Source organism: Acipenser ruthenus, chromosome 5 (genome assembly GCF_902713425.1).
Source record: "Acipenser ruthenus chromosome 5, fAciRut3.2 maternal haplotype, whole genome shotgun sequence".
Lineage (NCBI taxonomy): Eukaryota > Metazoa > Chordata > Actinopteri > Acipenseriformes > Acipenseridae > Acipenser > Acipenser ruthenus.
In genome coordinates this window covers 40,789,737-40,814,389 of record NC_081193.1, presented here as the reverse complement: position 1 = coordinate 40,814,389, position 24,653 = coordinate 40,789,737, and the positions used below count along the sequence as shown (strand labels likewise).

Sequence of the window (24,653 nt, the reverse complement as noted above, 5' to 3'; positions counted from 1 at the left end):
CACTCATCACGGTAATTTTTTCCTCATAGCTCTCAGATAGGGTTGTCAACAGACTCCAGAATCTCGGGACACTTTAAGGCAGGTCAGGTTTATTTAACTCACCTCTCTAAACTGCAATGTATTCAACATGTAAATGCTCAAAACAATAGATGGTGCACGTCCCTTGTTAGTAGCTGCCAGTCTGTTTTTCATTCAACAGTTTCCTCCAGTTTTTCTTGACAGTTTTTGTAGATTCGGTATTTGGTTCGGTATTAGGCCGTATCTTTTGAGATGGATTAGGTATTCGTCCGAATCTCAAAAACTTGGATTTGGTGCATCCCTAATTTTTACACTGCACAACATGAACTGTGAGGCTAAATAAAACCACTGTCTATTGGTAAAGAACACAGCATGAGCATTGTATAGCCTATGCTGGGGATTACAAAACCGCAACGTCCCCCTAAAAATAGTACAGAAGTTCTACAAAACCTCTTAGCGATGTGCTATCCCTATCACAATCAAGAGCCTTAGTGCAATGACCTGATTTGCAGACTAATACTCGTTCACAGCTTTCTTTTCACTTAATGTGACTTTCATGGGATGCATGACTGGAATTGTCCACATACTGAAAGGATTTTCTAAAGAAACTCGCTGGGATCAAGATTGTGATTCTTGGGTAGCCCTACACACATAAAAAAGTGCAAAACATACGAATTTGAATCCTTATTACAATTTTCAGTTAACCCTTTGCTGCCCAGTGTCCAACATATTTGGCATTGAGAAAATAGGTATTAAACAGGTATGGGAACATACCCAGGGCAGTAAAGGATAAAGGGTGGAAGAAGAAAAAAATGATGCTGAATATCATTTATTTTAAATTTAAAGTAAATCTACCATTTTATATTTTCAGTATTCTACTAGGAAACAAGTTTATGCCACTTTCCATCGGCTTCATAAACTCATCTTGTTCCAATATCAAACTGAGCGGCCATCAGTTTCACCTGGCATTGCACAAAGATCACAGACCAATCACCAATCCGATATAACTAATTCACAGCTTGTCGTTATGTTTCTTCAGGTCGGTCCCAGTGGCAGATGGAAACGTGACATTATATAGGTATTTTTTTAAAGTGCATTTACTGCTTTCAATTATCATATGCTTTCATACATTTATATATTTTATATCCAATCAAAAAATGATCTCATATGTAGAATTTGTGATTGTATGCACCTTTAAAATAAAGGCATTGTAGATTTTTAGCCTTGTAGATTTTTAGTATAGTTACTTGTATTATGGGTATTTTGTATCTCTGCCAAAGATATTGTAGTATCAGTACTGCTGCACTGTTTTGTACAATATCGATAAGCATTGACCATGCATATGGATATGTATCAAATGTATTGGCTAAATTAAGTCTAAAGGTTTATAGGAGGCTGTGTGGTCCAGTGGTTAAAGAAACAGGCTTGTAACCAGCAGGTCCCCGATTCAAATCCCAGCTCAGCCACTGACTCACTGTGTGACCCTGAGCAAGTCACTTAACCTCCTTGTGCTCCATCTTTCGGGTGAGATGTTGTTGTAAGTGACTCTGCAGCCGATGCATAGTTCACTCACCCTAGTCTTGTATCTTGTAAAGTGCTTTTTGATGGTGGTCCACTTTGAAAAATTAAAGATTTATTATTTATTTTATTCCACAACAAGGATACTGCCCTTCATCACATTTAAATTCCTGTTTATTAGTGGCAAGAATTTCTTGGAATGTTCACAGACTGGTTGGGGTGGGACCAGAGGAATAAATGTTAGAAAGATACACTGGGGTACTATCCATTGTGCAAAAAAAGTTGAAAGTAATAAAGTGTAAGTATGAATTATTATTTTAAAAGGTAGCAACACTATTTTTTTGGTTTCAAAAATAAATTAGCACGTGCAGTATTTATATGAAGAACACCAGCGGGGGTTACAGTAACATTTCAGCAGTCGATCAGCAGCAGGTAGCAAGTGTTAAAGATAGTCGTTGCTGTGAGTATATAACTCCAAAAAGAAGGCCCTTAAATTTCAACAGCGAAGAAGTATGGTAAAGAAAGATAACACCACTCAAAATGAAATGTATACTTAATATTCACATTTTTTCTGCAAAATACATATAACCTAATTAATTAGTACTACTTTTACAGTACTTCGTGCTGAAAGGTATACAAATGTTATGTTCAGTGACAGTGTTTCAGACTGATTGATGCCTTTAGTGTGAAAAATATGCCAGACACTGATGCTTGGACGGGACGTGCACTGTGTGAAAAGACCTCTACTCTAACTAAATGTTTTCCTGACCCAAAGCAAACCCACAATGGTCACGTGCAAATTGACCCCTATGCGATTAGGTGGGTGTGCACAAAACCCAGGTCCCGTAGAAGTTATTGACATATAGGCTAAATCCCTTTAGCACGAGAAACATGGACAAGCCAAGAATACCACAACCCCAGTTGCTCTCTCCTCTCTCTCTCCCCACTCCTCGGGACAAGGTGGGGAACTGGATTCCTACTTTCTCCATCCTGGAACTTCTCAATCCCCTCTGCTCTCTTCTCCATCGCTGTAGGCACCTTTGAATTGCATTCTCCATGTCACTGCTGCTTATTGTTCTCTATCGCCCCACTGGTCTCCCAGCTCATTTCCTTGATGAACTTGACCTTCTATCACCACCTCCTTTCCTACCATTTTGTTAGGCAATTTTAACATTCATCTCTCCAACTCATTCTGCTGGCTTCCTCCCTCTTCTTGATTCTTCCTGTCTCCAAATCCTGGTTCTGTCCTGCACACTCCACAGAAACCTCTCTGTAACTGACTCCCTCCTCTCTGCTCGTGCTGTCTGTCTCTCCTCCATTCTAATTCTCCTTGACCTCTCCTCTGCCCTTGACACTGTCGATCATGCTCTCCTCTCCTCTCCTCTCCTCTCTGACCGGCACTGCTCTTGCCTGGTTTTCCTCCTATCTTTCTAACTGTTTCTTCCACATTTCCTGTCTTGGCTCCTTGCCCCCTCTCTACAGGTGTACCTCAAGGATCTGTCCTGGGACCCCTTCTCTTCTCACTCTACACCCACTTGCTAGGCACTCTCATCTCCTCTTTCAGCTTCTCCTACCACCTTTATGCTGATGATGCCCAGATCCTCCTCTCCTTCCCCTCATTTGACTCTCACATCTCCCGCATCTCAGAATGCCTTTCGACTATCTCAACTTGGACGCATTCTCACCACCTCTAACCTCTTTAAATCTGACCTTTACTTTCCTTCTGCTTCCTCTCCCTCCTCTGATCTCTCTATTTCGGTATCCCTTGATTACCACTCTCACTAAATCTCCTTCTGCTAAAAACCTAGGTGTTATTCTTGACTTCTCCTTCTCCTTCTCTCAACATCTCCTCTGTGGCACGCCCTTGCCGCTTTTTTCTTAGCAACATCTACCGAATACTGCTTTTTACACTCAACTCTTGGTCCAAGCTCTTGTACTCTCCAGAGTTACTACTGTAACCCTCTCCTTGCTGGCCCCCCTACTTCAGCTATCTGACCCCTTCAGCTCATTCAAAGTTCTGCTGCTCATCTTGTATTCTTCCCACCTCGCTTCTCCCATGCTACCCCTCTGCTTCGCAACCTCCACTGGCTACCTATCTCAGCTTGCATTCAATTCAAGACCCTTGTTCTTGCCTGCCACTCTCTTCACCACACTGCCCTCTCCTACCTCCAATCCCTCGTGTCTCCCTACACCCCCTCTCACCCTGTCCACTCCTCCACTACTGGTCATGCCTTCCCTCCACTGCCCTGTAAGTCACCTTGGATAAAGGTGTCTGCCAAGTAAATAAATAAATAAATACTACTACGACTAATACTACTACTACTACTACTAATAACAATAACAATAACAGTAACAGTAACAAAAACAATAACAATAATAACAATAATAATGCTAAAATTGCATATACACGCCTAAATACATTAATCAAAGGAAAAGGAATGTTTAACAAAACGAAGGTAAGCTCAGTTTTCTTAAACTTCCACACTATGCATATTCACTTGCTGGGTTTATATGATTTAACTTCATTCAACAATAATAACTTCCTTGTAGTCCCTAAATCCAGCTACTGTAGAATGCCTATTTTTATTATATCCGTTTAATATCCATAGCTCTCAGCAGCATTTCCCGTGGTATGTTTTGATGAGCTGAAATTGCTTGCAGCAACTGTTTCCCCTCCAGCTGGTCCCTATGGCCTTTTCATCTATTGTATCTGTGTTGGACTGCTTTGCCTTACAGACTGGCAACACTCCTAAAGCACTCCTTTAAGACTTGCTATAGTCTACCCATATCAACCAGGCTCTAGGACAGTAATCCAAACTTAAAATCCTGAAAATAAGAAGTTCTCTGCAAACACATGTTGAAAATACAGGTAGTGGACAAAAAAATGGAACCACCTGGGTAAATGAGGGACACCAAGTATACTGAAAGCAAGGGCTTCATGTGTTAATTAAGCAAATAACATCCCAGCATGCATAGGGTCATGTATAAAAATGCTGGACAGGCCTGGTTGCCTACAATTATGGCTAGCATGGCTGCAAGAGGAGACCTCAGTGACTTTGAAAGAGGGGTGATTGTTGGGGTGCGTTTGGCAGGAGCTTCAGTGACCAAAACAGCTCAACTTGCTGATGTTTCACAAGCAACGGTGTCTAAACTGATGTTGGCATGGAAATCCGAGGGAAAGACTTCATCAGCAAAGGGCAACAGTGGGCAGAAGCGCATACTCAAGGATCGTGATATCTGTGCATTAATTATAAAACAGGCGAGCAACTGCAGATCAATTGACTGCAAATTTCAACCTGGGGCACGAGCAGCCAGTTTCATCAAAAACGGTCTGCCGAGAACTCCATAGAGTGGGATACTATAGTGGCCCAACGCCCTATTAAGTGACTTTACATTGGTGTTTCCATTTTGTTGTCCACTACCTGTAGTTATGAAATGTGTGTGCATAGGATATTGTAAGCATAAGAGATACTCTGTGGGATAGCTAGGTCACCTCCTGGCACAGACAAACGTCTGTGATGTCACTTCATGCTAGTGTTTCTTCTACAGAAGTCAAGAAACTCTGCTTAAGGAGTTTCCTATAGTACACCCCAATATGCTTCAAGTTGTACTTTTCAGAATACCACAGTTTAGCTGGTTCCAAATATCCTGCCTGATCTCTACTCTAGAAAAAAATCATCAAACAATATTACAGTACACAGCAGCGAAGGTCACACTTTCTGTTGATATAGTAGTTGCTGCTCATGAACTTGCTGCAGTATTGCACACATGCAAAATGTCTCTTCCTGTCTTCTTGCCAGAGGCAGCAAATGCAAGAGCCCACAGTTGGCTGCACAATTGTATGGGGTGTCACAATAGAAAATAAAGTACTTCTAACTATGAAGGGACTGCAGATATTAAAGAAAGATGTGTCCAGACCCCACACAGATTTTGAATGGTACACTTGTTAAATATTTTCTAGGGTACTTGAGAGACATGGGAAAGGTAAAAGGTGCCTTATTTATTTTGTTGGTGTCACCTCATGGGCAATGGTAACCAGATAAGAATGAAAATACAGGTACCCTATGTTAACATGTACTGATTCCACAACATCTCATTATGTTGCCTTTAGTTATGCGTGAATAGCCTTGAAATAAAAACACAGAGAGTAGGTATTTTTCTCTGTAAATACACAGAGCTTCCACAACACAATCAGTATCCATACACCACAGACACATCTTGCACACACAGCATCTGGCTGTGTTTTGAGAAAAAAAAGACTTTTACAGAGAGCTAATTGCATTCTTGGGGCTCAAGCTTTTTTTTTAAATGAATTATTATGCATAGGTATGAAGCAACTGTATAGTGTTCAGAAATTTGCCAGATGTATGAAATATGAGCAATAAGCTGTTGTATGATTTAATTAATCTATTTATTAGCTTGGAACAAAAACAGACTGATACAAAAAGACAACTATTTTATAAGAAAAGAATGTGAATGAATAAATGGCTTGACTTGTTTCTTTGCTCTACTCTAAAGAACAGGTACAGTAGCTGCAACACTTAAATGTACAGTAATTCAGGACACTTACAAAAAAAAGAAATATGTCAATGGTTTTATGGCATGTCTTAATTTGTGAATTAGATTTTATTTAATTGTATAACGTAGTTTTATCATTGTATTCTTACAGCTTATACAGATTGCTTTCATTTTTCATCCTCTGCAGCTGTTGTCTTCCCTCATCGGCCATCAGCCATTAGCCACACATGGACAGACTGAGAGTGGTGTTTTGTGGCGATCCTCCTCTTTTCTGTATAGCCTAGTGCCAAGTTGTGGTTCAGCTGCTTTACATAACATTGCCTTGTGATGTTCTTACAAAAAAGCACGCCCTGTAGATAGCCAACTAGATAATTTACATTCCTATTAATTTGAAATTTGACTTCTGCTGCTTTTAAAAAGAAGCCTGTTAAACCTATATATGTATAAAATATATGGCCTCCAGCACTTAGATCTAGGTCAGGGCCTTGCATTGATGAAAGACCACTGTGACAGCATTTAATGCCAAAGTCTCTTTTACAAATGGTAAGAAACTCTGCTTTAGCATGTCCATTAGGAAATGCAGATATGCTTCAAGTTATACATTTCCAAATACCGCTTAGTCTGAACAACACTGCTATAGGCTTTAAGTCATTCACCTGAAAGAACATACAGTCTAAAGCTCATTCCACAGAAATAAATTAAGGGGGATGAACACACTCAAGTGTCTGGATTCCAATCATAGCACAGAAGAAAGGCCGCTACACACCAGACACGATGCAATTTTTATCAGGCGACATGATACTTTTGCAGCGACTTGACCAAACACACCTAAAGGGACACAGACATGATGTGATAGATTGTAAAACTACCAGGTCTATAAAACTATTACAAATTGCTATTGACAAAACGATGATCAAGACTGGTACATATTAGTCAACATGATGTGGAAATTATGAGTGTCTTCTCTGATGGTATTTCAACATATACGGCAATAAATCATACATACCAGGCTTATCCAATTCCTTCAAAATAGTCTCCTATATATTATATCTGTATCTTTATAATTGTGATCTTTGTCATAAAGCTCTGTGTATTTTTTTCACAGCATTTTTTATTATTGTTTCCTCCGTCATTTTGGATACTGCTTCACCCTGGGGGATACCAAGCTGTTCTCTGATTGCTCAATTCCTAATTCCTTGTTTCACTCCAGTGCCACCCTGGTGTCACCTGTTGTGTGAAAGATACTGAGCAAAAGTACAGGTTCTATTCCTTTTGTTGCATCACAGAACATTTTCGCTTGTCGCATCGCGTCTGGTGTGTAGCGGCCTGTATTGTGGGGAGGTTGTTATTCTTGTTGCAGATGTATGAAAATATTTATAATGTAATATAAAAATAAATAAATGAAAGAGTTAAAATAGCATAGTAAAATATTGAAAACAAAAAATAAATTATTAGCATCACCATTTACTATTAAATGCCTTACAAGGAAAATACATTAATCTTTCACTGACGCATTCCAGTGCACAACCTTGAGTATGGATGCAAATTATACTCATACATAATGTACAGATGTATAGATCTAATTCTGAATTCTGATTACTGTGTACTATAATCATATTCTCCCTTAATTGTATGAACAACACTGCCCAGCTTTCCAAAGCAAACAATGACTCACTTTCAACACAAGGTTTATAACATACCCCAACCATGTGATCTATTGAAGTGAAAAGCCCTTAATATTTCTGACCAAAATTCAACACGACCTGATCCGGCAGTATGAAACATATATTCTATACTGCTAAAAAACTTGGTTAATATTTAACAGGACAGGGTTTCATTTTCTAGAAGGAATATCCAAGGACACATGCAGAACTGAATCATCTATTTTACAGATGATACATACAACAGCTAGTTCAATGATACATTGTGAGAAAACAGCATCAAGGCAATTGCTAAATTTAGAATCTCTTGAGTTCAGACTGTACTCCGAAGGTGCAACTGAAAGCTCAAGTGGAAAACTGCATACAGTCTGACAAATAATGGCCAATGAGAGAAAACTTATGGCAAGCCTTTCTGAAAGACATCAGTAAACAATTACTTTGTATAAGGTTGCTGAAAGCTTTTAAGCTCTCAGAGTAATTCAATGATTATACAATAATATAAAATGTTCCCTTCACATTATTTATCTACTCTACAAGCAATTAGACTAGAGGAACTGTAACCAGTAGAAACATGGTACAACTTTGTTTTATAATTATGATGATGATGATGAAGAAGATTTCTAGGTACTGTACTATATTATCTTTTGTAGTATGACTTTCCCATGTTCCCCAATAATAAAAAAGTAAAAAGGCATACCATTTTTCAGCAAAGACAGTAACATGTTCAAATCAGTTGGTTCGAGCTGGAAATAATAAAAACGCCAAAACCAAACCTTTCTCCTGTGTATTTACAATATATCCCCTGAAATGATCTCATTAAAAATGAATGCCTGTGCCTTGCTATAAACATTTAACCGCACCAAACTGTCAGAAATGTGACCTGTAAATCCAAATTGCATTATTTGTGTGCATGCTGCTACTGTATATTCTTGTTCATGTTAATCTTTGTCAGTCATGAATATATTGCCCTGCACACGTTTGTTTTAGAGTTTCTGCAGGTTAGCCATGTTCCTATTGATCTGCAGAGTCATGAGACCATTTTTAAGTAGCTATCTCTCCTTACCCTCGAACCTCCTGAATACGTACACTCCTCTGTGTAAAAGCATTTGCCGGCTAGGTTTGTGCTTACTTAATTCTGACATGATGGTATTAAAACGCAATACCCATTTCCAGAAGGCTAAAACCAGGGGAATCTTGGCAGCTTCTCAACATACTGGGTGCCCGATTTACTGGCACTTGGTTTTTCAAGCTTGATGTAACATGTGCTGCATTTCATTGAAACTGTGTGACATTCACAACACCAAGTTTCCACAGTCAGTGTCATTTTTTGCTGTCACTCCAGTTCCCACTGCATACTAAAAGCAATTGCATTTTAAATAGTTACAACAGTTAAAAGGTTAATCAGATTCTGTTCTGATGCAGCTCCATCTCGCATACGTACAAGATCAGATGATAAGAGTGAAATATCATATTTTTTCATGTCTTGATTAAGAGAATAAAAGAGAAAAAAGAGTCCACACACCAAGTAGACAAGGTGCAAGTTCACCAGGCTGAACCCATAAACGTACAGAGAAAGAGAGAACCGCACACTCAATTGCGCTCCAAGATTTTATGTTTAATTCATAAAAACAAATCAACAACGTTTTGACACAGAAGTGCCTTCGTCAGGGTACGAAATACAAATGTAGGATTACAGAGTTAAATCATATTGAGGTTATAAAGAGCAGGTGAGTATAATTGCACATTAGTAAAATACATTCATGTGCCAATTGATCAACAGTTGTCTACAATGTCACCAGAATATAGTTCCACGACAGTAAAACATCTTCAAAAATTAAATAAAATGATAAATGACAATCAATAAAAAAGGCTTGTATGAAGTTTATAAGCACTATACTCAATATAACCCCAATAGAAAAGAAAATAACAAGTTAATTACAAAATACATATAATTGTATATATAATTAATAAAGCAATGTACAAGAAGAACAATGTGAAAGCACATAATCAGATCAATAAATTCCTATGTCTTTATGTAAGTTGGAATAGATCATAAGAAGGGATTAAGGTCAAATTCAACATTCATTCCATTAGGAACCATAGTTTTTAAATAATAAATTAATAAAACAATCTCTTTGTAAAAGTAAAGTCTCTAAATTGCCCCCTCTCCTAGGTAGTTTAACCTTCTCTATCCCTAAATAACAAAGAGATGAAACTGGATGTCACAAAAGTGAGCAGCTACTGGATAGACTAAACTTCTGCACCTAATTGTACTACGTTGTTCAGTTATTCTAGATTTAAGATCTCATTTAGTTTTACCTTTATAAGATTTACCACAGGGACACTGAATCATATAAATTACACTTGAGTTGTACAGGAGATAACTTCCTTAATGGGAATGAATGGCTTTTCCAGTAAGTGGATGTTTAAAAGAGTGGTGCTATTGCATTGGGCACAAGGGCCACATTTGTAATTGCCATCAAGTATGGGAGCTAAAATAGATTGAGCTGGAGTGGAGGCTGGAGGTAAAGCAACTTTCACAAGAGTGTCCCTTAAGTTACCTCCTCGTTTAAATGCCAGTAAAGGAGGTACAGCAAATGAACCTGAGATAGAAGGGTCTGATTTTTCAAAATATACCCATGTCTTTTTATAATTCCTTTTATTTTCTCTGCAAAGCACCTAGATGATTGACCATATCAATCATAGCACCAGAATCTTTAATACAGGACTAGAGTAGTTGAATAAAAGGTTTAATAAAGTCATATACAAAATTAGAAAGAGTGGAAGTCAGAGAGTCAACTCCAGCCACTATTGGTCAGTCAGGAGGGTCAATCAGATGCTTATGAGTTTTGGGAAGAGTATAACAAACAGGCAACTTTGGATATTTAACAACTAAATACACATGTTCTTTTTTTCTGTAATTTCACCTTGATCCAAAAAAGTTTTCAGAACTGAACCTATGTCATTCTTGAATATTCATGTAGGATCAGATTCCAATTTTAAATAAAAAGTGGAATCTGAAAGTTGTCTATAAATCTCCCGTGTGTAGTCGTCTTTATTTTGAATACCACCCCCTCCCCACCCCACAACCTCAAATTTGTTTTTTCTTATATGTAGGCTACTCTATGTTTGCAGTTGTCTGTGGTTTTAGGAGGGGTTCAACCTTCAAGAATCTGTTAATGGGGTCTTCAGTGGCGGATCTATTAAAAGCACTGTCACTTGGAGTCATGCGAGTGTAGTTTGAGTAACGCTCGCAGGGAGCCACATGGAGGACCAAATTGGCCTTTCAATTCCCATCATTGAGCTTCTGCTGGTTGGGTACCTGACAAGGCCAAGAAGAGATTTCCTAAGCTGCACCCTTACCTCCAGGATTAAGAAGTTTGGTAATATCCAGTGCCATGGTTCAGCAGTTGAAAAGTCTTCACAGAAGCATTGGAGGTCTTCCTGTTTGTAAGTGGGTTGCAGAGGTGAGGTCAAATTTAAATTTGTCATTTGAAATCAGACACAAAAACTGGGGTGTGTATGATTTCCATTACATGAGAGTAGATGTTAAAACTTCATGCTGATTTGAACTCGGCAATCGCCAAGATAAGCACTAACTAAGATGTAGCTTTACAGTAAACTAATGTGATCCATCTGTGTCTCCATCCATTTGCGTTTCCTTCCACATGATAATGTAGATATCCTTCTGCCTGGTTTTGATGGTTGAAGTGTAATGCTGGGTCCAGGGATCAGCTTATTTTGCCTCCCTAGCACATCAGCACACACAACGGCTGTGATGCTGGCTCCGGGGATCAACCACAGTGCAGTCTCCCCAGCGCATCAGCATGACAACCGTCTGGATTGAGCTAAGTAGGGTACATCTCTGGGGTCTTCAAATGGGCACCTTCCATCCTCTGTGTTTCGTCGACAAGCCCACAACACCTCATCTGTTGAGATGCTTTTTAATGGTATGGTTTTCTTAAAGAAAGTTTCTGCCTGGTATTTAAATTGGAATCATGAAAGCCCGATATTTAAATGGTTAAGAAATAATACCCGCCAACAAAGAAACATAATATAAGCACAGAATTTGCACAGATAAAATAGTCTCCCACAGGTTAAAGCCACCCACGCTCAGCAGTTATATCCTATATTACAGTATACACCTACTCCAAAAGAGCAGATTAACAAAGTATTCACTTAGGAAGTGACTACACTTTACAAACACTCACACACAAAAGACCTGAATTGATTAAATATATGGTTTAGACTAAAAAAAATTCATGAAAGTAATTTGATTTTTCCTTTCGTAACTGCTAGAAAATATACAAAAATCACACAGGTGGCAATATAACCAGAATTGAATTTACCTCTTGTTTTTTTTTTCTTTTCTTGTGGTGATACTAATACAACTGTAGCAGCAACTCAAATAAGACATGACCTAGCCAGGGTTACATGGTCACTTACTGTATAATTAGTGACTCAAAAGAAATGATCATCTGCCACTTACAGTCAAACAAAAATATGCTTGACAGATAAGTAAATATTATGTAAAGTATCTTGGTTAAAACTGTACAGCAGCCATACCTTCAGCTGGTAAGCTGTAGTTAAGGAAGTGCTGGAAAAGGGGTCCAGTGTGACAAATAGAGAAGAGTTTGAAATTTTTACCTGGCCCTCTTTGAATTTGTTTTATTTATTTATTTATATTTTTACTGTAATGTGGTTTTGTGGATATGGCTTTTCAATAGTAATTTAATAACATTTGAAAAAAATATGTGGTTAAACTAATTTGGTGCAGTTTTCAGATGCGGCCAACTTTTAATTTATGTATTTATTTATTTAAGTATGTATGTATGTTTGTATTTATTTATTTATTTACTTATGTATGTATGGAGTTATGTATTTATTTTAACTTCCTGATTCTACTGCTTATTGCTGTAGTTGTCAAGGTAAACAAGAGTATGCGTGACTTGACACCGCAGGAACTTCTCTACTGTGCTTTTATTTTTACAGGATAAGCAAACACATAGAAGATGACCTACAAAAACAAATGAGTAGCATAGCTGAAGCTACAACCACTGTTGTACTGGAGAACTATTGCCTGTGCAAAGCCAGCGACTCTTTGCATGAATGTTTTGTTTTACTAATGCTATTGCAATCAACAAATATGCTTTATAGTATTGCTTATGGTAATATGCCATGCCATAATTAATGCAAAATGTCCAGGTTAAAAAACAAGAAGAAAATACAACAAAAAAGGTTGTTTTGTATTTTGAAATGATAAAATAGCAAGAATAGGGGGAGCAATCTTATCATTGGATAACAGGTGTTCCAACTTGTGTTCCATGCCAGCACAGCTTGGAACTTTGGCTGAATCCCTTGACAACCAATTCACTTTGGGTGGGGGCGCCATTTTATAAGTGCAACAACACACCGGGTGCTCAGATATGATCAGATATCCACTGGACCATATCTGAACACTGTGTTGTGTGTTTTTGTGTTTATAAAAGGGCACCTCTGGCTTTTTTTGGTATTACATTTTCAACATTTTATACTTAAATATACTGTAAGCCTTTCATGTTACACATCTTAAGTGTTGCATGTTGGCAAAATGCACTTACTTTTGATAGCCTTGGTGGGCACTATGTTACTTACACAGTATTGGCACAATGGAAAATAAAAGGAAATATTGATAATGATACTGGATTCTCTTGTCAGACACAGCAAATCATACCAATGTGTGCATGCAAATGATTATATTCATATTATAGGCCTATCTAATAATATCCAGTGTCCAGGATTTTGTGTTGTTTTGGGGGACTGATTTGTTATAAAAATCTGTAAGTGTCTCAGTTTTGTTCCCCCACTATTTTAGATCAATCCAACAAAGCATTCAGACGTTATAAACCTCACATGGGGTGGGATTAGGTTGTGGAGAGTCAACAAGGAATTTAGTAAACAATGATATAACAGTTTTGTTATGCAAGATTGATCTATTCTCAGCTATCCTAGAATGTTTCTACTTCACTATCCTTTGCTCTGTATTATATTCATAATGTTTACATATACAATCACTTTCTCAGCTTTCCACATATCTTAAGAAGAAAAGCTGGAAATCTGTAACTTAGGCACCATATTGAAATGTTCATTTTTAACTAAGAATATAATGTCTCAAACAGAGATGATTATAACTCAACAATATGCCAACACAATACCTTCATACAGGAGTAAAATATACCACAGAAACGATATTCAATTTATCTTTCTCCACTCTCGTTATTTTTTGGCATTATGCTGCAAAGTGAACTCTCTAGGTCCTCATCGTTCCAGGTCCTCTCTGCGTTCAACTCCTGATGTCCCCCCTCCTCCGTTCCCCCCGTCATAATACAGTGTTTGCATTTGAGCTATGTGGGTGTGCACAAGCATACTTTAAATATGTGCCTGCTGCTCTGGGCTTTTGGTACCAACTGGTCTGAAGTTTACCACCTGTTCTAGGAGCTTTTGCTGTACTTTTAAAAAGACAAGCAGCAAATTCCCCGAACCGAACACGTGTAAGGCAAGCCAAATTATCATTTAGAGATATCTCAACGTGCACTTAGATATATTTAAATATTTAAAGATATCTGTCAATCATTTACAGATATCTTTAAATGAATATTAGATATCTGTAAATAAATCCATTGAGATATATACAAATGAAATAAACATATCTCAAATTGCTTTACAGATATCATTAAATAATGTTTTGCTAGCATGGTACGCCAAACTGTCATTTTGACATATCTTTAAATAACTTCCTGATCATTTAGACATATCGCAAAATGAACAGGAAGTCATTTAAAGACATCTCTAAATCACTTCCTGTAAAAATGGTCTATATTTTGAATATGCTTCCTGTCCATTTAGAGATATCTCTAAATGAACAGGAAGTTATTTAGAGATATCTCTAAATGATTTGCGAAATCTGAAAAAGATTTAAATATATCTCAAAAACATATTGAGATATCTTAAAATGATTTACAGATATTTGAAAATGTATTTTAGATAGCTCATTTAAAGCTCCATTTAAAGATATCTGGAAATAATTTTGAGATATCTCTAAATGTATTTTAAATATAACATTATTATGAGATATCTTTAAATATTTGAAGATACCGTCAAATACTTTGAGATATCTGGAAATGATTTAGAGATATCTTAAAACATTTAGAGATATCTATAAAATTAATTTGAGAGCTCTCTAAATAATAATTTGTCTTGCCATACATGCAGTGAAAACTTTGAGGCACTTGTTAAAATGCAATTTATTATTTTTTTTTTTACTGTTTGTTTTTTTAATAACCAGATTATTATGCACTTGCCTAGGGAATGACGCTAGCCAATATATCTCTCAAACAATATTTATGAGTAGTGAAGTACTAGTTTAGGAGTGGGTAGATCACGGTTGCCTCCGTTATCTGCTTATACAGTTAGCTCTAAAATGAAACATAATTTTCTCTGACCACAGCTCTGGTAATTTCAAGATCCCCTCAACAAAAGGAAGTGTTTCATTGCATTAAAACTAAACAAGCAGAAGTGCAGAAGACTTATTCCTGCAGCCTGTATGTACAGTAGTTACTTTGTAATGGGAACTGTATAATAAAAGCCTGATATGGAAAACCTTGAGCTCGGGTGGCCAGACTTGTTTGTTATTTTTGATATGCCACTGGAATGCAGTTTTCTATTTTGCCACTAAATTTGGACGGTTTTCCTAATGTATGTAATGCCTGTTTCTGCTCAAATAGGAATATGCTTTGGCAGTAGCCTACAATATATCAATATATATATATATATATATATATATATATATATATATATATATATATATGTGCGTGTGTGTGTGTATTTCTTTTTTGTATTTGTTATTCTGGACAATTTTCCGCTTGTTCGCTATAGAATAACTCATTCCAGATTTCTTAAATAACAGCAACTCCTGCTGAGAGACGCAGGACTGGAAAAGCTAAAGCCTGGCATTCATTTTTAGTGGAAGCAGCCCAAAAGTTTTAATACAAACAGTAATAACTTAATTAATTGAGTTGTTCAAATACAATGATTTAGCATATTTTTAAGAAGATGCCAGCATAATGGGTTTTTTCCATATATTTTTTTTTTATTAAACCAGAAAATGAAATATTATCTTACACATTCTGTTATTTATAGTGATTATATAGTTATAGCAACACCTGACACACTATGTGTCAAAACACTTTGTTTTGTTTCATGTTTTGTTGTAATAAATAATAAAACGTTTTTAAAACAAAATGTAAGAGGAATCTGATGCACGTAAATTATTCGCGGTCAAGTCTAAAAGAGGAGATTTGTGCGACCATCCTCGTCTCTATGAGCATCAGCGAGCGAAGTGTACATGGTTTATATGTCATTGCTGTGAACTATTTTTGAACTCGCAGACATTAATATAGTCAACTAAAAACATGTTTATAGTTTTAAAAAAGGGTACTACTAAGAAAAGAACATATTATGATAAATTGATTCAATTCTTAAAACTATGTGTACAGAATTGATTTATCACACTCTGCATGACCTAAGATGACAAGCCCCCTCGTCCTCAAGGAAACATTTCAGAAAACAGAACTCCTTATTTAAAATCCCTAGTCAATGATTCAGACCTGTAGTAAAATGTATATTTCTGTCAATCAACATTTTGGGGTTTGCAACGCAGCACTATCCACTGATGTGGGGCACCAACATCTACTCTAAGCAATTCATTCTTCCAGGAAAATCAGCAACATTAAAATAATTGCAGCAATATCAATTCTAGCTGTTATTCCAGTGGATTTCATTTTAAATGTGCGTGATCCTTATTTTACCAGTGCAATGAGAAATAATATTATTTTTATTATACAATGAAATGTCATTATAAAGCATTACAAGCTGTTTGTTAATTTTACCTATAGCATAACCTCAAAATGTGACTAGCTCTTAAACTCAGGTTTGTGTCTTTGTTAATACTACTATAATCTCAAACAGAGTCAGTGAAGGACGCCACGGTGCTCAGGGTTCCCATAGTAACAGTTTGTATTGCTATACACTTAGGCAGTATGTAGGGCTCTACAAAAAAACGCTAATTATAGATCCCAAAAAGATACTCATATTTCTAACAGAATCAGTCACATACACACTGGTGTGCACGATTAAGATACTGTAAAAGCCATAACTGTATTGCAGTGAATAATTATCTATAGGCCAATACAAAAAAACAGTTGATATTTTGTTTAATTACTGCCAGAAATCCATCCACCCATCCATTATCATTAACCGCTTACTCCGTTACAGGGTCGCGGTGAGCCGGAGCCTAACCCGGCATACAGAGGGCGCAAGGCGAGACTACATCCTGGACGGGACGCCAGTCCATCGCAGGGCACCACACACAGGGCAATTTAGAGTGACCAATCAACCTGGACAGCATGTCTTTGAACTGTGGGAGGAAACTGGAGTACCCAGAGAAAACCCACGCGAACACAGGGAGAACATGCAAACTCCACACAGACAGTACCCTAGGCGGGATTCGAACCCAGGACCCTGGCGCTGTGAGGCAGCAGCGCTAACCACTATGCCACCGTGCTGTCCTTACTCCCAGAAATACAACACTACTGTATTGTCACAGGAACAGATCCATTCCTGCACCAAGTAGTGTTTGGGCTCAGAAATATTGCTTGTTGACTTTCAACAAACTTTCACTGCAGGTGAAACCAATCACTTGTCAGAAATGAGCAATATAACACATTGATTTTAGATTTACTTTATTTGGTCACCCAGTTCTGGGATTAAATCCCTGACCTCTGTATTTTAAGGTTTGCTACAATATCAGAATAACCTCTAATATCAATCAGTTGATAAATACTATCAATTTTTTCTATTAAGAATGAGTTTCCCCACATTGTAATGTGGTTGTCATACCGGTCTCAATGGACTGTACCGGTCTTAAGGTACAAAATGGCACAGTGGCTATTTTAATATACATTTACAGTGGCTATTTTAATATACAATAATATACATTTTTTTATGTGTTCAGGAGTTTATTATGTCATTTTCATTACTACTGTACATTAATAGTGATGCTGCAATAACATTACTGCATGCCCTTCAAGTTCTTTATTGTATTAAATACATACTTTATCCACATGATGTTTATTTTCTAATTGCATACATCTGAAAGGTAATTTGATCCTCTTTTATATAGCAATGGTGATTTCACCAGTTACTTCCATATAGAACATACTGAAAAATCTGTACTGCAGTGCCTGTCAAGCGGCTTGTTCTGCAGCCTGTGACATTTACACATAGCTAAACCCAATGCCCACCCACACACTGCTGCCAGCAATGATAGAACCGTCTGCGGAACGCTTTTGTGTTCAAACTAGAATGCGATCCGAACTCGCTCAGTTGCCAGAGCGTCAGAATGCAAAAGGAAAAAGCATTTCACAACAGTGATACATTTCACAGTGTGATTCATTGTATTCCTTAAATAAAAACTAAAAGATGAAGCAGCAAAGTTCTGTTTCAGTTTTAAAACTGTGGTGATTGTTGTACCCAATTTGTATTTAGAAATAGAAAACACTTCTAATTACTCATTTACAGTATATTAAAGCATTAGTGAGGAACCTATAGCCCCACTAAAACACACAACATATAACAAAAAAGGCAATAGACACATGTAGATAGGTACAATATAATATTATTATATATAGTATTACATAATAATCATTAATACCTCTTAGGTGTTTCAAATAACAGTAAGCACCCTAAAACAGGCTATACATAAATATAGTTATGTAGTTCATTAAATTGTCTTTCTTAACATTTTCTTTTTGCTGTGGTTCCCAATTATAACTTGTATTTCAATGGTGTTTGCTGCTATGAATAATATTCTTCTTTTTATGGTTCTTTTCTCCTGCCATGTACTGTATCTTAACATTAACTCAATGGTTAAAACAAAATACAAATATTTCCTGGGACCCACCTCTGTGCACTGCACGGCCCCTCTCTTGGCAGTCCTAAACTAATCACAGTCCAGCATCACCTCACAGATCCTGTGTTTGAGAAAGGAGGAGCAAAAGGTCAGAATGAACAAACACAAACATACATGTAACCACACAAACACAACGGCACTCACACAACAGCAGCTAACAACTTTAGTACACCTGGTCTCCCCTAGGGATGTAATTACCTGGGGGACACAGCACATAGTATTGAGATATCAATTCAGTACATCACAAAAAACAGTATTTCTAGTCTGTGGCTGAGCTACTGTAAGGGTTAACTTTGACTTTTTTTACAATTTTATTTTTATACTGTTTTCTGCGCAAACTACGGACACCAGAATGCATTATGAAGTAATTGTACCCATACTTCAGATATGTATAATAGTCAATTATTATTATAGCACCAGTATAAAACAGATAAAGTCTATAACTGAAAATAGCAAAAAAAGAAGTGTGTCTTCCTGTTAAGCAGCAGACCTCACTGAAACAGAAACCTCTATAGGCCACTCATTTCCATCATTATTCAGCAGTATTCAAGTGGCCGATTCAAACTGCACGCAGCCTCTCACATGTCCCCTTCCCACCTGACTGTGTCTCCTCTGCACTATGCGAGTGATGGAGCCTCCCCAGGATAAATTATCGCCCAAGCATCCAGGTTCTCTCAGCTCTGTCATGTGCACTGACATGCTCTGTAAAGTGAGCTATTCCAATGTACTGTAACAGTATTCGCTTCTCTCCGTCACGTCACTGGCTCATACAGAAGAAAAAAAAAATCATATTTCTTCAGCATAAACACCTGCATGCTGATTGGCTGGCTGATTGCGAGCTGGAAACATCAATGGCAGCGGCAGCGCTCGCAGTGGCTGCTTGCAGAGAGCATAGATAAAAGTAGGTCTCTGCTGCTGCAGAAACAGAGAGAGAGAGAGAGAGAGAGAAAAAAAAGACTACTACTTTCTCAGAGCCGAAAGGAGGGGAGGCCATGAGTGTTTTCCTGTTGTGCAGCTGAAGCAAGTGAGGACGTCACTGTATTCACACTCCCTCAGGGTGTCAGCAAGTTCAGTCATTTCCAATACAGAGAAAAAAAAAGGATGTTTTAGGAAGTCCCCCCCCCCCCCCAAAAAAAAAAACAAAACAGGAATAGTCCTTGGTGTGGCCCAGCATTAAAAGCCCTCACTATGCACTAGTATGTTATTGACAGTACACATACAGCAGTTTTTTTTGTGTTTTTTTTTTACTACTGAAGCAAATATAGCTATTTTATTGAGCCTTTTGGAAGGCAAGTTCATTCTAAATAACAGACTCATAACTCTCCCACGATTCATTCCATCGACAGACTGTCACAATGTTGGATTTGAAAGCAGGAGAATAATTGAATAACAATGTATGTGAGTTACGTGTACATCCAAGGATATTTACAAACAGCATATTAATTACAGAAGTCAGTAAAATTTGAAAGTAGGTCAGTATGAACTAAATTCAAGTGGGATAACAGTTTACAACAAATGTCCATGCACACGTGTTCATCAGGCAATTCAAAGTCGTTCCCAAAGTACAGCCTTCAATAGATCATCTGTCTGTACAGTGAAAAAGTGGATCTCCATGACCTCCACTGACAGTATTCAGAATACAGAATGGTCATAAAATTTTAATTCTAGGCAAACAATCAGGGGCCTGAACTCAATGAAATGTCCATACCATGTGATATCACAACTGGACAAGCAGTTCTCAAGGCATAGCTAAGTGTGGCATATGTCTGCACATGTAGAATGGTACTGCCACTACAGTATGGTAATACTCATCACCAACAAGAGAAATCATTTATGATGTATTTTGAACACTGTCCACTGCAGTATGTTTATAGAATAAGTAATCACATGCAGTTTAGGATTTTTTTTAGCACTCAGTTCATGTGTGTCTTTTATGCAGCTTATTTTATGCTGTGTCTCCACTTTTATTACAGTAGCACCCGATAAAAGCACATCAGGATTTGAATACAGATCCTAATCCAAGCAAAGATAGTATCAAACTTCCTCCTGTACAAACGATATTATTAAAATGAGTTAAGAAGCGTGCAGTATACTAAAGAATAGAAGACACTATTCATTTCACTATGGGTTGTGTGATAGAACAAACAGGGATTTATTTATTTATTTTTTTATTTGTATTTATTTTTTTGTAAAATATTGCCACAAAAAAAAAAAGACTAATGTTGTAAATACTGGTAAATGTGTTTAATACACAAACAAACATAAAACATAAATACACAACTGTTTGCATTATTACTTTTAGAAGGAACTTTCTGTTGCAGCCATTTCTAAAGGGCAGTGCTTAATGTGCCACTGTGTATTCATTACAGGAATATAATAACTAAGAAAATGTACTTGCTAAAATATTAATCCAACTTCCAAAATAAACATTACCTCAAAAAGAAGCAAAGAGCACATAGACCGCTTGGAGAAAGGCATTTAAAAAAATGGAGCCAACAAAAACATACAGTACTTGAGTTTCAGTTCCTCTTTACAGTTAGTTTTATTTTTCTCTTCAAACAATTGCTGGTTTGCATAATGGCTTGTTTCTTTCCTGATAAACATTTGGTTTGTGGCAAAAGACAAATAGGAATGTTTAGGTATCGAAGTTCAGATGTTCTGCAATAAAATTAACACAAAAGTCACAGCGATAACCTTGTCAGGACACACTCTCTTCGCTAGAAATTCAACACAGAAGGGAATCACATTTACAACTGGCATTTAACAGCCAAAGTAATCGAATTTTCTCTGCAGGGTTATTATAAGGTGTTGACACTGACATAACTAAAGTAATGTGAACTGAAAAAAACATTTTTTTTCAAGGTATAATTTTTGCTGTTGTGGAGGATTGATTACTTAACTGTAGCTATGAAGCAAAAAGCTTCTTTAACTTATAAAGAAGTGGGAGGGGTTGGCTATAAGCTCACTACTGACCCATTATAGACCCGGCAGGCATAGTGTTATTCTAAGGGTAAAAGTGTTGGAGCGAACACCACTTCCAGCCACACTGCAAACAAGCTCAGACACACACCTGTTAGCCTACATGTTGGCCCACATTCTACAACGTTTACAAGTAATATGATCAACTGTAATTTTACAATAAAAGTGAACATCTAATATTGATGTGCGATTTGTGTTTAACTGTCCACTTATGAAATCACCTTCCATTTCTATTGTACATTTCTTACTACTGTATGACAAAGTTCCCTCATTTATCTAGGCTAAGTTTTGTTTAACATTTTGGTCATGTTACAAAACTAGTAAGAAATAAATGTCACTCATCAGTGTTGCTCTTCTAGGACAGACAGCCTTTCAAAAATGTGTCCGCCAATGTGATTTTGACCAGCTGCAGCAGAAGCCCAGCATCCATTCTAATGTAATGTATATTGTTGGTAATAGCCCATTTCACAACAATTGGCATGGTTTAGATGGTTTCCATTCTTATTTCACCTACTGCTTCCCTTTATATTAGCTTATAATTGCCCTTACAGCCACTGTTCTAGAATTGGGCAACACAAAACCTTTTTTTAAATGTCAACACACACTTATAATATGATTGTTATTGTTATTATAAATATTATAATACATGTACTTTTACTTTCCTATTAACTGCAGAGTTAAACAGTTTCATAGTGGCTGAGCGCTGATGTTGTGGTTTACTGGTAGTTCAAATGATCAAATAAATCACATTTCAGACCTTTCATTTATCAGCAGATGGGTAGGTGACTCTGTACTTTGTACGCATTACAGAATTTGATGACACATGGTCCATTTTTACCTTGCCCACTTGAAGGTCTACCTTAAAGGGAATCTCGATTTTATGGATCAGTAGTTACATTTTATGGTACCTATTAGACTGTTATCACACATAAGGGCACGGTCCCTTTGCTTTTGAGACAAATTGCTGGTACACAGTATATGCCAGTATTTATCTGCATTTTGTAATTTATCAGCATCCCAAATGGAATATATTTGTTTCCAATGGAAGCTAATTAACACACTCTAGAAGTTCATTATACAATGTTGTCACTAGATTAATTTATTGTTCAGTCTGTAGTGGCTCTCTGGTGAGGTCTCTGCAGAGACCCTTCCTAAATGGTTTGATTTGTTAGTAAAATGCAGACATTTACTATAATATACAGTAACAAATGTAATTCTCTGTATTTCCTACATATTAAAAAACATTAAAATAAAAAATGCATCTATTGCAATATTGACAATCTAATATACAGCAGACATTTGACAAAAATACAGTTTATATTGTGTGTAATGAATGCATTTTCATATGTATTTATTTTTCTGGGGACCCCGTCGCAGGGTTCAATACAGCCTTCGGTCGTGAAATACAAGCCGTGAAAGTGAATTTGATCCCCTGCAGGGTTGTGTTTTGCAAACAGAGAACATCTGCTTTGATCACAGGCAGAGCCCCTTGTTAACCCCCTTCCTGTCGTACACGTCATGGAACATTCCCGGAACGGGCCAACGTTCCACCCACCTCAACACACAAACACACACACACACACACACGCACGCAATGAGACAGTGAAAGCGTACACACATTAAACTAAGAACCTACATAAATACGCGTCACCAAAATAACGTGTGTTGCTCCTGCACAAAACTCTAAAAAAAAATAACCTTTGTCAGAAAGACGTCTCCTCAGTCCAAGCAGTACCCCCTTCCACTGCTCCGTCCTATATCAGCTATGCAAATTCCTCAGGATGTTACGCAACCTCCTTAAGCTGCATACAAGCAACTGGCTATTCCCCACATATCCTTATAACGTGCGTAAACATAATGTAATGCTTCTTCAGTCGCCTGTCACCGTCAAATTCTGCATGTCGTATAACAACTCTCAAAATGTGTAAATACACCACTTACCGTGTTGCTTGCAACCATACGCGGTCAACTATCCAAATAGAGAAATGTCAACCTTTTCGTGAAAGCTCAACTCCAGCTGTTCACTTCTGAACTTGACAAAACAAGGCAGCCAAGAGCGATTTAAAAACTTAAATGACAACTTTAACCAAAAACAAAAATAACTTCCCCCCACCCACCCCCCATATGGAAAACACTCCGCTCCCGGTCACCTGCGGGAGGAAACCTGTCAGTGAATTTCTCCCGTTGCGAAGTTTTGGAGAAGCCGGAGCTCAGAGGGAGTCTGTGATCAGTAGACAGAGAGGGTTATTCCTGGCACTTCCCAGAATAGAAAAAAAGCAGCTTGGCCGCTGACGTCATCGGATCCCCCAGCGCGTCCCAGAGTGAGGCTGAACTAACGAAACCAGGCAAGCAGTGTGTGTACAAGTGCGTGCGAGAGAGAACTCCGACCTCGTCCTGGGCTCTCTTATGTGTGGGAACTCCCTATGAGCAGTCAGAACTTGTCAAGCAAGAACATAAATTGAAATTCCACTGTAAACAAAAAAAAAAAGGGGGGGCGGTACAAGCCAACGACTGCGCTAAGATATGTGTCTAGAACACGCAATAAATTGCCAAAATGGATCACCCTTAACCCCACTCAAACTGTAGTTGTTTCACTACTTGTTTTCCCCACAATGTATTTAATTTACTAGCGCAGATCACCGACTAAATGCCCCCACATTAACTTCCTTTTCACCAAACCAATGGAAACCCTCCTGAATGAATCGTTTCAGAATTTGTGTCTACTTACTTATAAAATGTTATAGCTCACTTGAAATCTGCAACTGTTTAAGAGCTGAAAACAAGTAAAAATGTCTTATTAAGCAAATTATTAGTTAAATTAAGGGCTAAGTTAAGTAATTGAGAGCTCAGTTGGAATGAAAACCAGAAGACACAGGGGGTCCCCAGGACCAGGATCTCGGGTTGGTTTGATAAAATCGACCCCCCCCCCCGGAAAGATTTGCATCTTTCCC

General features: G+C 37.5%; 1 protein-coding gene across 4 annotated transcripts in view; it reads right to left on the bottom strand.

The window, feature by feature from the left end:
* Positions 1-24,081, bottom strand: part of LOC117402666 (transcription factor HIVEP2-like) — a 75,345-nt gene extending 51,264 nt beyond the window's left edge. The window contains exons 1-2 of one of the 4 annotated variants that reach the window (XM_034004036.3): positions 23,644-24,081; positions 18,715-18,784 (exon numbers count right to left, since the gene is read on the bottom strand). The gene's annotated coding sequence lies outside the window, so the exon portion shown is untranslated. Of the gene's footprint in view, positions 1-18,714; positions 18,785-19,320; positions 19,570-23,400; positions 23,564-23,643 lie in introns of those variants that run through there. The other 3 variants (XM_059024190.1, XM_034004037.3, XM_059024191.1) reach the window with 3 other exon arrangements.
* Positions 24,082-24,653: the final 572 nt, after the last annotated feature.